A 14,693-nucleotide genomic window follows, 5' to 3' on the forward strand; every position below is an offset into this window, starting at 1 on the left:
CCAATGGTCGGGGACCACTGGTGTAAAGGAAATAACTTTTTCATTACATTTGAATGATCAGATCCATCCATTTTCTATGCCACTTAATCCTCATTATGGTCGCGGCGTATGCTGGAGCCTATCCCAGCTGACTTTGGGTGAGAGCCGGGGTACACCCTGGACTGGTGGCCAGCCAATCACAGGCCACATATAGACAAACACACTCACATTCATACCTATGGACAATTTAGAGTCTCCAATGAAGCTAACATGCATGTTTTTGGAATGTGGGAGGAAACCGGAGTACCCGGAGAAAACCCACACACACACGGGGAGAATGCAAACTCCACACAGAAATGCCCAAGGGAGAATCCAACCCAGATCTTCCCCATCTCCTGACAGTGTTGCCAACACACAGTCGCACAGTCACAATCGTACATCCAGCTCAAGAATTGTGAGCACTGGGACCCCCCAGGGGTGTGTGCTGAGTCCGCTCCTCTACACGCTCTTCAACTACGATTGCGTGGCCTCCCAGAACAACACCAGCATCATTAAATTTGCGGATGACACTACAGTCATCGGCCTGATCACTGGTGGTGTTGAAACATCATACAGAAGAGAGGTGGCGGACCTCATAGCTTGGTGTCGTGATAACAATCTCCTTCTCAATACAGATAAGACTAAAGAGATGATCATCGACCCAAGAACAAGGGAAAAGGAGCCGCATAGACCCCTGTTTATTGATGAGACTGAGGTGGAGAGGGTGAAAACCTTCAAGTTCCTTGGCACACACATCAGCGAGGACCTCACCTGGTCTCACAACAAATTATGAAGAAGTCCCAAAGGAGACTGTACTTCCTGAGAAGACTGAGGAAATTTGGCATGTCCACCACAATCCTGAGTTGCTTCTACAGATGCACTATGGAAAGTGTCCTTACCGCCTCCATCACTGTTTGGTACGGTAACTGTACAACACGTGATAGGAAGGCACTCCAGCGGGTGATCAAGACCTCACAGAACATTGTTGGGGCAGCCCTCCCCTCACTGCAAGACATTTATAAAACTAGAGTCCTACGCAGAACACACAACCTCATCAAGGACAGCACACATCCACAACACTCATTATTCACACTCCTACCGTCAGGCAGACGCTACAGGAGTTTGAAGGCCAGGACCACAAGGCTGGCGAACAGCTTTTACCCACAGGCCATCAGACTTCTCAACGAAGCACTCACACATGCCGCACGCAACACACGCACACAATCATAGCACTTTTTATTGATTTATTTATTTATTTGTATTATTTATTTGTATTTATGTCTCTTCTGTTGTTGCTGCTTAATTTATTGGTATTTATGTTTTCTATGTTGTTATTCTTTCTTGTGTTTTCTTTCTTTTCTTGGTAGAATGAACAGAATAAGATTTTCACTGCATCGTATAACTGCCTGTTTTACTATGCATATGACAATAAAACTCTCTTGAATCTTGAACATGCTAACCACTCGGCCACTGTGCGGCCTTTTAAATATCTCATACTGATATTTTTCCGCATCGCTCTGATTTGAAAATAAATCAATGTGACTGTACACGTACCCAAATATTTCCTTTAACAATCATGAAATCATATCATATTCAGTCCCCTCCAAGAGCAGACTGGTCATGTAAAAGTTTGGACACATTTTCTCATTCAGTAGCGTAAGAAAGTGTGTCCAAACTTTGGACTGGTGATGTACAGTATATCTTGAAAAGAAGTGTACACAAGTGCACACACTTGTCCACACTTACCATAAAACCGTGAAGGAAGCAAAAACAAAATATTTATCAAACATCATTTCTAGCAATAGCCATCGCCCCAGAGTGTTATTTAGCATTAATTCTGTTATTAACCCTGTCACTGCTGTTTTTAATGATGTTTCTGAACGCACATGTAGTACATTTCAACAATTTGTTATGGACAAGGTTGCAACAGTCAGACAATCCATCCCAAAGGTCTCATCTGCTAGTCTGCTTGACTCCCCTGTAAAGCACACTTTTGAGAACTTTGAGCCAATCTCCACTTCTCTTCTTAAAAAATCAGTCCGACAGTTAAACCCCACCAACTGCCCTCTAGACGTTCTCCCTGCAAGGATAATGATGGAGGTTCTAGATACCATTGGTCCCAGCCTTGTTCTATTTATGAACAGCTGCTTCAGGCTGGGTTTTGTCCCCACTGCCCTTAAGCAAGCTGTATTAGACCACTTCTTAAAAAAACAAATCTAGACCCATCAAGTCTATCCAACTTGCGTCCAATTTCACATCTGCCCTTTCTGTCCAAGGTCATGGAGAAACTTGTCTTCTCACAACTCCAGTCATATCTGGCTTCAGAACCCGTCACAGCACAGAATCTGCGTTATTGAAAGTACACAATGACATCCTCACAGCCCTTGACGCTAAAAACTCTGTTGTGCTGGTGCTTTTAGACCTTAAAGCTGCTTTTGATACTGTGGACCACTCAGTCCTCATCTCCCGCCTTGAACACTGCTGGCCTACGTGGCTCTGTGCTTAAATGGTTCATGTCATATCTCACCAACAGGACTTTTTCAGTAATGATTCATGACTTCTCTACAACCGCTCCCCTCTCTTCTGGCGTGCCCCAGGGTTCCATCCTTGGGCCTACCTTATTTTCACTATACATGCTACAATTGGGTCCAATCATCTCCAGACACAATATCCATTTTCATTTCATACATCATGCTGATGATGTACATCTCTACCTACCAGTAATGCTCAGTGACAAAAAGGCACTAGACCCCCCCATAGCTGCCTTCATGACATCAAACAATGGCTGTCTCAGAATTTCCTTCATTTAAATGAAGGAAAAACGGAGTACATTGTTTTTACCCCTGATTCACCACACAGTGAACCCAATTTTAACACCCCCACCCTCCTTTTGCTCCTGCCGTTAAAAACCTTGGTGTGTTTTTTGACAACAGTCTAAAGTTTGATAAGCAAATTAGTTCTGCGGTCAGAGCAAGTTTCTTCCACCTCAGGCTCCTGGCAAAGGTGAAGCCCTTTTTGTCTCGTACAGATGTCGAACAAGCGAGTCATGCTTTCATCAGCTCGAGGCTTGATTATTGTAATGACCTCTACACTGTAGTAAATCAGTCCCTCCTCCGCAGGCTCCAGTTGGTGCAAAACACAGCTGCTCGCCTTCTTACTAATACTCCAACATACTCCCATATCACTCCAGTTCTCCGTTCTCTTCATTGGCTCCCGGTACAGTCTAGAATACATTTTAAAGTCCTTTTATTTGCGTTCAAGGCCATTCATGGACTTGCTCCAGCATACTTGGCTGAGCTTTTAACTGTCCGTCACCACTGCTATGAAGTGGTATGGTAAGGTAAGGTCAGGTCATTTTCAATTAACAGTTGAATCCCTCAACCACATGTAACCGGGACCTGCCAGGTACCAGGTGAAAAGCTCATTGTGGGTCACATGAAGGACTACTCTCAATGTAAAACGGAAACTGTCACATTGTGTAAAAATGGAAATGTTCCAGGTCTATGTGCTTCTGGTGGGGAGCAGTGACAGAACAAGTTGTACCTGAGATTCTCTCCTCCTTCACAGCATTGGTGCTTAAGTTGGTCAGGTAGTGTGGACACAAAGCTGCTAAGATGAGCAAGTTCAAGAGCTCTCCACAGCTCCTCATCTGAACAGGCATCAAATGGGTCGAGATTCATCCTGAGAGATCCTGAAAACAGCACTGGATCCTGGAGGTCAAATGTCAGGAACAACTTCAGAACCTTTAAGACCAACAGCATGCAAATGTCACTTATATTTTTTGAATGTGTATAAAAAGAAGAATATTGTGTTCCAGTATTGGAGTCACGTCCACAGAGACACAAGTCACAGCCTTTGGAACATGTGAACATGAGTTGTGTTTCACAGCAAGGGCCGTAAACACACTACCGCACACCACTAGGTTGGAGCATTGTGCATTGTTGTACGTACCTGAGGAATGATGGTGATCCTGGAGCGAAGGTCATGAAGGCCAATCTGGGCAATATCAACCTCATCAATACAAATCCGTCCACTGACTGCCTCCAGAATACGAAAAATTCCCAAAGCTAAGGATGACTTCCCTGCTCCTGTTCTTCCAACGATCCCCACCTATCAACAGTATCACCAGTGTTTGAGTCAGTTAGTACAAATCAGAACTGCTAGTATTTCATCTTCAACAAGTTGTAGATGTTTGAAAATGATTAACCTCACTTATTGGTTCATATAATGAGCACAAGAGACGAACACATCATTCCATGTAAGAGCAGGACCTAACTAGCACTGTGCTCTCCATGCGGGCCAGGTGTTGATCACATGGTGCGTTCAAGCGCACTGCCTAGCTTTCAATGCGGAAGTACAATTTGCTCTAAGTATGCTCAGAAATCCCAGAAAATACACCAAAAACATGTGAATTTAACGTATATGATGAACACCTAACACCTAATTGTTCATAATAACACAATTAGTGTGTTTCAAATGTTCTGCAATTATTCCAGAGACGAGTTCAGGCTAATAGATTTTCAGACATGTGTGGTATCTTTTCGCTTCATTCCATTTTTCAGTTCATTTGGAGCTGTTAATACAGACATTGATCTTTCTGTAAAAACTGGCATATTTCAGACATAGTTGCAAATGATACATTAATTAGAAAATTGATTAATCTGATTAGAGCTGGTAATCATTTCACAGTCCTCCAAACACATATAAGGGCACCACCAATGGCTAGCATATGTTACCAATAGTGGTTTAAAAGTACAGATGTATTAAAAAAAAAAATCTATATTTTTTCACAATTACAAATTAAACTGCATAAAAAGTGTCATCAATTTTTGCTCGGCACTATACAATTAAACAACCGCTGTTTATGACTGTCACTCACGGCTGTTGGTATTTACGTACACACACAAAATGTGCAGTCCTGTTGTGAGGATAGGCTGTGCATTTAATGATAGCTGACATTATTTGCTAAACTTTGCCAAAATCGCTATGATTAATTGACACCAAATTTAACTCGTTTGCATGCGTGTGTAAGGAGCAAAAGATAATGCCAGCAGTACGTTCCAATGTTGGCGCCCGCTGCATACAGTCCCATTAAATGAACACAGAAGTCAAAACAACTGATTTACAGCTAAATACCCTAAACAATTGCGTTAATGGAAAGAGTCAGGAATGATCGTTTACTTGGTGCATCTCAATTTTTTTTTCAAACCACTGTATGCCCCCCTCCCCCAAAAATAAATAACTAAAATAAATAAATAAATAAAAGTACACACACACACACACACACACACACACGCACGCACGCACGCACGCACGCGCGCGCACGCACGCACGCACGCACATACACACTCCTACGCACCCACGCGCACGCACGTGCATGTACATTTTTACGGCATTGGGTGACAACCTTCTCTTTGTCTTGGATATTGATGGAGATGCCCTTCAAGGCCCAGTCAAGACCTTTTCGATACTGCAGCCCATAGTCCTCAAACTGGATGCTTCCTTTAGTTGGCCAGTCTGCTTGGAGATAATTGTCCGTGTTTACCCAAGCTGCCTGTGGATGTGGAAGTTGACCAGAATGACAAAGCATGATGAGGATGAAAAAAAAACAAAAAAAAACAAGCCTTCATGAAGTTAGTTTTACTGACACACTATAAAGTGTTTTTCTTGTGCAGAAGCAAACCTCTTTGGGCGTATTTGCGTACTCCTTTACTCTCTCGACTGACACAATGTTGTTCTCCACGTCAGTCCAGGATCAAACAATCCAGCTCAGAATCCCCGTCACCTGCATGAAGATTAGATTTCACGTGAAGACATCTGTTCTTGACCTCTTTGAATGTGAGGTACAGTCATCCCTTGCAATATTGCAGTTCCATTATGGCTCCCTCGCTATATTGCGGTTTTTCAGCGCTGTTTTGCGGTCTATTATTAGTCAAAACATATTGAAATGTAGTATTGTGGCCACTAGGCAGCAGTAATGTCACACTGATGGCACATCCATCCTTATTACATTACCCCGCCTTGCACTGGATGTAGCCAATCACGGATGCAGAGTGAAAACAGATTCTCCTCCCCTTCAGTGTAGAAGTGGTACTTTTGGGCTTTTTACTTTGTCCTTCTTCCGCACTCTGTTTGAAACCATTTGTTTAGTTTTGAAGAAATAAATTTGAGGCTAACTGCTTAGCTCACTAGCTTGCTAGCTAGCAAAAGTCTCAAGTTCCTGCAGCATAACAGCTGTGCAATGCGGTGTCAACAATTTTCAGTCGTGTGGCATCTTTTAGCTTGATTTAATTTTTCAGCTCATTTGGAGCTGTTAATACATACAAATATATGCAATCCTTTCCTGTCATTTATCTCTCTGTCAGTAAAATAGAGTAAAAACTGGCATATTTCAGACGTAGTTGCAAATGGTGATTGATCATGATTAATAAATTTGAAAAATTATTAATCTGATTAAGTAGCAGCAGAAGTGTAAAGGTGACTATAGGGGTGTTATTTCATGTCTACAGGGCTCCACAACTGAATAACTTTCAGTTGTGTGCACCGATTTTGACTGTTTGGCCATTACAGGGGACGTGAATGTGCATGTGGATGTAGTTAATGACAGGCATGCTAAAGAACTCACTGCTGTCCTTCAAATGTTTGGTCTAACTCAGCATGTGACTGAACCTACCCAGAGCGGAGGGCATACTCTTACTCCCCTCACTAAGCAGGTTGCTATTTCAAAAGGTGAAAGTTGTGGATGTTGCTTTGTCTGATCACTTTTGTGTTTTCTTTGACCTGTCTGTTACACCCAAACCAGCAGTTGTTCAGAGAAGACTGATTAATGACAGCACAGGGACACATTTTATGGCAAGGATTAGGTTTGAAAACACTCCGTGTTCTAACTTTGATGATCTGTTGAGCTCTTATAGATCAAGTGTTGTAAATGTTTTGGATACCATTGCTCCTGTCAAGGTTAGAAAGGTTAAAAGTAAGCAAAAGGCACCTTGGAGAAAAGAAGAGTCTGTCACGGCACAGAAACGGGAGTGTGGGAGAGCCGAACGAAAATGGCGCAAGTCAAAGCTCCAGGTTCATTATGAGGTTTACAAAGAAAAGCTACGTGTTTTCAACCAAACCTTGCATAGAACAAGGGAGAGTTATTTTTCTGAAATCATCACCGACCGTAGTAACAACTCTGGTGTACTGTTTGCCACAGTGAACAGATGAACAAACCCTCCAGTTTCACTGCCCTTCCAACTCATTTCTACATCTCAGTGCAACGAGTTTGCAGCAGTCTTTCATGACAAAGTTAAAGGTATTAAAAAACGCAATCATTTCCACAAAACAAATAACTATTCTGAAGCCAGTTAGACACCTGGAACTGACACATGTCACACCTGTCATTGACAAAACAGTGAAAGAGATCATCTGCAGTCTGAGTCCATCAGCGTGCTGCCTTGATGAGTTAGCCACTAGATTTCTAAAGCCTGTGCTGAGCAGTTTGCTACCACAACTCACACATCTAGTTAACATCTCATTTCAGACTGGAACATTTCCAAAGGCCCTAAAAACTGCTGTCATGAAGCCTCCTCTGAAGAAGAGCAGTCTTGATGCCACAGTACTGAACAACTAGTGGCCCATATCAAACCTGCTATTCTTGGTAAAAGTCTTAGAAATGGTTGTATACCAACATCTTACTGACTTTCTCCTCTCTAACAATGTGTTTGATATTTCCAATCAGGCTTTAGGCCCCACCAACGCACTGAGACAGCTCTGATCAAGGTGACAATGATATCCGTCTGAACACAGATGCAGGTAAAGTCTCACTTTCAGTTCTGCTGGACCTGAGCACTGCCTTTGACACAGTTGACCATGTGATTTTATTACAGAGGTTAGACAACTGGGTGGGAATCTCTGGTACTGCTCTAAACTGGTTCAAGTCCTATCTGAAGGACAGGAAGTACTTTGTTGGAATTGGTAACTGTGTCTCAGAGCAAATGGCTATGACTTGTGGGGTTCCCCAGGGGTCAATTCTGGGACCCCTATTGTTCAATCTGTACATGCTTCCTGTAGGCCAGCTAATACGCAGCTGCAGTGTGTCCTACCACAACCATGCAGACGACTCTCAGATCTACGTGTCACTGACGGCAGGTGAACACGGTTCTGCAGATTCACTTTGTCACTGCATCAAACAGATCAACGTGTGGATGCAAACAACTTTCTCCAGCTAAACTCAGACAAAACTGAAATCATTGTCTTTGGCCCACAGAAACAAAGAGAAAGTGTTATCGGCCACCTTGAGACTCTTGCTCAAAGACCTAATCATCAGGTTAGAAATCTAGGGGTAATAATGGACTCAGATCTAAGCTTGAATAGCCACTTTCAATAAACATCATCATCAGCTTTTTAATGCCTAAAAACATTGCCAAAATCAAGGGAATAGCATCTAGCCAGATTTAGAGACACAAATCCGTGCCTTTGTCTCCAGCAGGCTAGACTACTGTAACTGCCTTCTCACCGGGCTCTCTAAACCAGTTGTGAAACAGCTGCAGTACATCCACAATGCTGCTGCTCGAGTCCTGACTAGAACCAGGAAATATGAGGATATTAGTCCAGTACTCAGGTCTTTGCACCGGCTTCCTGTCGCTCAGAGAATAGACTTTAAAACAGCTCTGCTTGTGTACTCTTCATGGTCTTGCACCAAAGTAGACATGTTAGACATGTTAGAGCCACATGAACCATCACAGGCTCTGAGAAGCCCAGGGAGGGGTCGGCTGCAGGTGCCCAGAGTCAGGACTCACACGGTGAGGCTGCGTTTCAATTTTATGCCGGCAAAATCTGGAACAGTCTTCCAGAAAATGTGCGACAATCTTCAAGTTTGGCAACGTTCAAATCCAGGCTGAAAACACTCCTACTCAACTGTGCATATGACAATTCAAACTATTTCATCTGCACTCATCATTTTTTTAAAATCTTTTTTTGTTTTATGGAATGATTTATGTCAGTTTATGTCATTTTAATCTTCTAACCTTTTATGTAATTTTATGTTTTTATGGAATGATTTTAGATAGTGATTTTACCCTTCTTTTCTGTAAAGCACTTTGGATTACTTTGTGTATGAATTGTGCTCTAGAAATAAACTTGCCTTGCCTAATAATGTTAAAAAACGTATTGAGAAAGTCATAAACAGATTTTCTATGCTCTAACTACAAAAATGTTCAATTTATTAACATTGAATCCTATATAGGCAGGGGTCCCCAACCACCGGGTTATGGCCCGGCACCGGTCCGAAAGGAAGCTTTACAAATTACAAACAGTTACAAATCCCGTAGTTTTTGCATGTATACGTTGTTTGTTGGGAGCGGCGACCCGTCCCACTTTGTCCCTGAACGCACCATTGTGTGTGCGCTAATTTTGTCCTACGCTGCACAGATAGACTAGGATACTGTATTTTTACCCTTTTTCTTTCACCTCATATTTGGTGATACTATGTAGGAATGCATAAAGGCAAGTTTTGATGACGTTATTGAGTACTTATGTGCACAAGCTCAAGTTAATTTGATGCTGTTACTGTGATTTGACCCACCCTAACCCCCTACACCCACCTCCCAACCCCCCTTACCCCACACTCCCAAATTCCGCCAGAGATTTGCGTGAACATGAGCCAGTCTGTGGGTCAAAAAAGGTTGGGGACTGCCGCTATATGGCTCATGTGTCAATGGAGGGCCAAGACACTGCAGGTTTTCTCTCCAAGCAGTTTCTCCAGTAGGTGATTTAATTGATGAGCTCTTTCCCTCAAATTGAAGGTGTTGATCATTAAAATCACCTGCTTTAGTGACCAGCTGGAAAGACCTGCAATATCTTGGCCCTCCATGGCACGAGTTTGACACCCCCGCTATATGGAGAAATGAATTTATCGTGGTCAGGTCTGGAACCAATGAACCGCTACAAAAGAAGGATGACTGTAGTGCCAAATAACATGGCGTGCCAGCACAAAACAAGTTTAATGATTAGTCATATGTTTTTATGCACAAATTCAAAAATGATTTGAAAAAAAATTGTGTGTAAATGTTTTCAGTACGTTTTATCTAAGGAGTTGAATCAGAGCATTTGCACATGGACTTGGATGCCAAGTGAACCAAAGCTCACGTGGGTCCAACTGCTCTGATTCAACAATATTAAAAATAATAATAATAATAATAAGAGGACTTCTGTACACTGGGCAGATATCCAGCTATCTCGCCTTGTGTCTGACGGACAGCACGTTAAGTCCACTCTCGCATTAAGTCCTTCCCCTCCCACTCAACCTCACCGGGTCGCCCATGAACACGGCACGCACATCATGGTGGCGTAGCAAGTGAATAGCACAGATGCGAGGTGTGTTCACAGATATCGGGTCATTGCACTATTTTTTTGGGCCAAGACTCAAAAATTATGGGTCCACGACCACCAGTTGAGAATCACTGGAATAGAACAAAAGCGGTAGGGTTAAGGACTTTTGGCTGGATGCAAAAGTCACATGATCACAAGTAATGTCTCTTCTGTTCTTGTTTCTTAATTTATTGGTATATATGTTTCTGATGTTCTTATTCATTTTCTTGTGTTTTTCTTTCTTTTTTTTGGGAGAATGAACAGAACAAGAATTTCATTGCATAGCAGAACTTCCTGTTTTACTGTGCATATGACAATAAAACTCTTGAATCTTGAGTATGTACGGGATAAGCGCTAGACAATGAATGGTTGAATGATGCCACTAGCTGGCATTTCTTTTGTCACTTGAAATGTAGGACTCGTTACACTGTAAAGCTGTCATTGAATTCCATATTGGTTGGTGTGTGTTTTGAACCTGGAGAGAATGTGACACTGCCAAGCCCACGACGCCTGGACTGAGTTCATCCCGACTTCGCACTGACAGAACGGCAGCAGCCAGAACCAGAAGATTCCCCAGAAACTCCAGATTCACTGCCAACCATCTGATAGACATCAAGCTTCATTTAAGGTGTCTTTATAGAAACGATCAGCATTTCATAAAATGGGAAACATGTCAACATTTTATCATTTGTTTCAGAGCAAACTGTGATCAGAAAAATAAGAGACAATTACATTTGCTTTGTTCTAACGCACCTGGTCGCCACAAATCGTGGAAAATAAGCTGCTTGGTTTTTGTCAATGCGATGGTCAGCCTGCTGCACAAAGCGCTTCTGTTCACCGAAGGCTCGAATAACGCAGGCGCCCTGCACGGTCTCGTTGAAATGACTGTAGATGGGAGAGCGACTGACCGCCTCCAGTCGCCGAAGTTGACATGACGTCGCCACGTAAAAACTCTGTGGAGCACGGCAATGAAAACCCATTTTCCTAAAGAAGGCGTTGGCAAGGAGAATCAGTGTCACCTGTATGAAGATGTACAGGCAGGTGAGTGGGAGCAGCACCAGCCCGCTGAAAGGAGTGGCCACCAAGACAATGATGCAGACTTCCAGCAGCTTGAACAGGTAGCCCAGCATCATCTTCAGGCCTTCAGGAATCATGCAGTCAATGGCATCAATTTCCTTGGAGAAGCGGTTCAGGAGGTTCCCACTGGGTGTCACCTCAAAAAACGCCATTGGCGAACGCAGCACATTGTGGAGCAGATCAGCATGAAGGTGGCGTGACGCTACGATCCCTCCCAGAGCGATGGCCAGAGTAGTTCCAAACATGGCCATACCTGAAGGATAATCAAGTCAGAGATTATCAAGCTTCTTCATCCTTGCTTACAACCTAGGCCGTGGACTTTTTGGTTTTCTATGTTTCTGTATGTATTGATTTATTCTTATTCTATTTTCTTATCTCTCCTCTCTTGCCTTGCGTGTTTTATTTTTAAGTCTTTGTTTATTATGGCATATTTGCAGCGCTGCTGGAAATGTTTTTTGCTGACAATACTTCAGTGGCAACACTGCATACATAGGATTCATTTCATACCTTTAGTCCCCTCCTACTGTATATTATCATCATATTAACAGATCTTACAGTGTCAAACTCAAGAAATCTTGAGACCTTGAGTCACGCCGAGCGCTCCAAACACACTCAGTCTTAGCACATGGTCATTCTGGGTGTCGTTTATGGGACGGTCGTCAGCCCACAGACTTAGCCAGTAGCTGTAGGCTAATGAGGCAGACTGCTGGAAGGCACACAGGAAGATGATGGTCATGATGAAGGTCAGGCCGACGGTTCTGAAGTATTCTTGGTATACTTGCAGCTTTACCTGACAACAAAAGGCAGATGAGTCAGAGCATAGCCTGGAGCGTTGGCTGTTCTTCTACATTCACCTCCTGTCAACATACTTCTTGTGTCTCTCAGTGGTTTTATGCAGCCTCTTTTGGCCCACGCTCTCAGGTTTTCTCTGCTGTCTAGCTCGCTTAGCTACATTTGTGTTCTACGCAGTAGAAACTAGTAGAAGTTGTAGTTGTGTTTCATACGTGCATACTTAATTAGAATAACAATAATGGATTCGATTTTATATAGAACTTTTCAAGGTACCCGAAGCCATTATTCATTCACTCCTCAGTCACACACTGGTGGTGGTTAACTACATCTGTATCCACAGCTGCGCTGGGGTAGACTGACGGAAACGCCAACGACCTCTCCAACCACCACCAAACATTCACTCCCATTCACACACCAATGTGGGCAGCACTGGAGGCAGGGTGTGTGAAGTGTCTTGCAGTTAGTTGCAGTTATTTTGTCTAATGCTGACTAAAAGCCAGACAAGGGAGTCAAAATTTTAAATTGAAGTTCACTCAAAACTTGCTTTTTATGCAGTGTTGAATCTGTGCAAGATCATAAAAAAATGTGGAAAAAGATAACTGTTCAATGTTAAGTTTACATGTATGTTAAATAATGACAAATAAAACCTTGTACCCACCAAAATATTTGAACACCACTTGATCTTTAGATATCAATCCATCATTTACTTAAGGTTTTATTCACGCGCAGTCATGCTAAGTGAATGCCTCAGACAACAGAAGCCCAGAAAGGAGGAGAAAACAGATGGGTTGTCATGGAAAGACAAGCCCCTGCACAGCATGTACCACCCACAAATTGAAGAAGTGGCTGACATTGGGAAAACACAGCAGTGTCTGGGAAAGGCTGGACTGAAAGACAGCACAGAGGCACTAATCATGGCAGCATAAGAACAGGCCCTAAACACAAGATCAATACAGGCTGGAGTCTACCACATCAGACAGGACGCCAGGTGGAGGTGGTGCAAAGGTGCCCCAGAGACAGTGCAGCACGTCACAGTGAGGTGTAAGACGCTGGCAGGAAGGGCATTCATAGAGCAGCACAAGTATCAGGAATAGTGTACTGGAACATCTGCACCAAATATGGACTGGTGGTCCCAGAATGAAGATGGCAGACACCCCAAAGGCGGTTGAGAACATCCAGGCCAAGATCCTGTGGGGTTTCCAGATCCAGACTGCAAAACTGGTGGTGGCCAAGTTGCCTGACACTGGTGGTGGCTCAGAAGACAGATACACATGCACACAGGTGTGCACACAGGTGTGCACACACACGCACACGCACACACACACAGACCTTGCTGCCTTGTTCAAGTACTGTAAGATGTGCCTGGCTATGAGGTAAAGCGACAATAACTCACTCTGCCAATGTGAGCCGTGTCAGCCTGAGTAAGTTTGCCAGAATCGTTGGAAGGCAAGTCATTGAGTGTCTCCATCAGCTGAACACTGGTGCCCCCCAAGTCACAGCTGAAACAATGACAGGCATGTGTCAAGTAAGGTTACATGAATGTTTGAATAGAAAGTGCAACAAATGCTTTTCTTTTCTTTCTTGGCTCACAAACTTCTCACAGATTTGTCAGCATGACGATAGTGACTGTTGTAAATGCAAACGATAGGTGTCTGAAAATGTCAAAAGGTACTGTTTAGCTTCAGTTTTTGTCCTACAACCTCTAAAACATACAGAGACCATATTCTATGTGAAATAGAGAAATGGTGAGTAATCTAGTGTCTTCAAATGTTCAAAAGATCTGAAAGTTGTTAGGAGAGGTGTCCCAAGTAAAAAAAAAAAAAAAATTGATGGCTATGCTGTGCATTATTTATAGTTTTGTATTATTTGTAAATATCTCTGTGATTGACAGGCAACCAGTCCAGGGGGTTCCCTGATGGGATAGACTCCAGCTCACCCTGACCTGTGACCCTGAACAGGATGGCTAAATGAGTTATTTGTGATCGCTTGTCTACTGGTTTGCATGTTTTAGCCAGTCAATGTTGTGTTGCATTATCGTTCATCAATCCTGTTGTCTTGTTCCTGGTAGCTAAACTTCAGTTACATTTGTCCACCAGTTGTTCAATTGTTGGCACAATAATGAATTGCTAGAGTGCGCCAACACAATTTGCCACATGTCAGTCATGTCTTTTGCTACTGCAAGAACTACAATAATCCCTGGTTTATGGAGGTTCATTGGTTCCAGACCCGACCATGATAAGTGAAATTCCGCAAAGTAGGATTCCTTATTTATAAATGGAACATTTTCATAGTTAAACCATAGAAAACCTGTTTATCACCTTTTCAATATTCAAGATTCAAGAGTTTTATTGTCATATGCACAGTAAAACAGGTAGTTATACTACGCAATGAAATTCTTATTCTGTTCATTCTCCCCCAAAAAAGAAAGAAAACACAAGAAAATTAAGAACATT

At 42.8% G+C, this 14,693-nt stretch overlaps 1 pseudogene; it reads right to left on the reverse strand.

Moving 5' to 3' along the window:
- The window catches only part of LOC129170290 (multidrug resistance-associated protein 1-like), a 29,789-nt pseudogene that overhangs the window by 956 nt on the left and 14,140 nt on the right, over positions 1–14,693 (reverse strand).

Source organism: Dunckerocampus dactyliophorus, chromosome 17 (genome assembly GCF_027744805.1).
Source record: "Dunckerocampus dactyliophorus isolate RoL2022-P2 chromosome 17, RoL_Ddac_1.1, whole genome shotgun sequence".
Classification (NCBI taxonomy): Eukaryota; Metazoa; Chordata; class Actinopteri; order Syngnathiformes; family Syngnathidae; genus Dunckerocampus; species Dunckerocampus dactyliophorus.